Raw genomic sequence first — 1,437 nt, forward strand, 5'->3', positions numbered from 1 at the left:
TGACTGCTTTTCAATGCAGTAGTGCTTCGTATGCTAAACTGTGAAGCACATGGATACCTTACGCCATGTAAGTAGTGCCATTCGTTTCATGCCTAAATTCACTGCAGCAGTAGTGCTTTTGGAACAGCAGCCTGGATTTTCATCCAGTCAATTAGTGCCTTGCTAATAAGCGAGGTAATATGCATGATTGATGATATTGCTTGAAACGTATGGTTTGCCAAATATTAGGCAAAAGGCAGGACATTTCGTTACAAACCGTTCAAGAATGTTTGTTCTAAACGACATCATCCATCAACAACGTGAGACAGAGCTAAAATACAGTCTGAAAACATCTGACAAGCCTTAACAACGGCTAACAGCACCAATTCCTGTTCTACTTCTTCAACATGCTTGTTAACAGCCAGATCCACCTGCCGCCAGCCCAAACATCGTCTGACAGCCCCATCACTGTTAGAGAATCTGTTAGGCTAACATTCCCTAACAGGCACGCCTGTTAGCCGCTGTTAGACCCCCTATGAGTTGGTAGGGCTTGCCCCGCGCCTGGGTCCTGTCTCCTCTCCCCATCACGCCTACCTCACCTATCTTCCTCTGCCATTCAGGCACTGCCGGAGCCTACCCTGCCCCAGATCCTGGCTGCACACGTCAGCCCCACCAGATGCCAGGAGTATGACAGTGCGGTGTTTCCTGTTCTCCGTGGCTTCTAGGTGTACAGGTATTGCCCCAGGGCCTTCAGCTCGCAAGCTATGATTGTATGGGTAGTTTTACCTGCAGCTAGCCATGTACATGTAATACACACATATGCAAGGTGATTCATAGGTGATTTGATTATAGGTTATGAATTCGCTTATCATGATCATGATGAGTGAATCTGTTGAGTGAATCTGTTAGATTAATCTAAGAGGCCTGTCTCGTATTATTACACCCAGACACATGTCGATGGTTTTCATGAAATTTCATGGTATATTCACTGTTTTGCAATCACTGTGATGTATTACCTATCCGGGAATTATAAGAGCTCCATCCGGCATTAATTACATAATGTTTTCATGGCTGATGCATTCTTAATTCATACTTATATGACATACTTACATAAAACCGCTTAATCCCAGTGTAAGAATGATTAAGAATGCACACCCGCTGCCTCCGTGTTCTTCAGACGTTCTTATCGTTCTTAAGCATTCTCCTAAGTTTCTTAACCCCCCTCCGCGTTTGTAGGGCACCTACAACAAATACACACACCCCATCCATCATATCAATTTACCACCATACATACACCTCAGTGTATGATCTGCATACCAACAGAAATTTCTACCATCTAAAACAAAGGCAGATTGCATAGTGCATATGCATGTGTGTACCCGAATGCACCTATGTGACTTATTATGCATGGCACGATATTACATAAAAATGACATGTTCATGGACAATCAAATAAGTA

The sequence above is a fragment of the Volvox carteri genome (assembly GCF_000143455.1).
Source record: "Volvox carteri f. nagariensis unplaced genomic scaffold VOLCAscaffold_35, whole genome shotgun sequence".
Taxonomy (NCBI): domain Eukaryota; kingdom Viridiplantae; phylum Chlorophyta; class Chlorophyceae; order Chlamydomonadales; family Volvocaceae; genus Volvox; species Volvox carteri.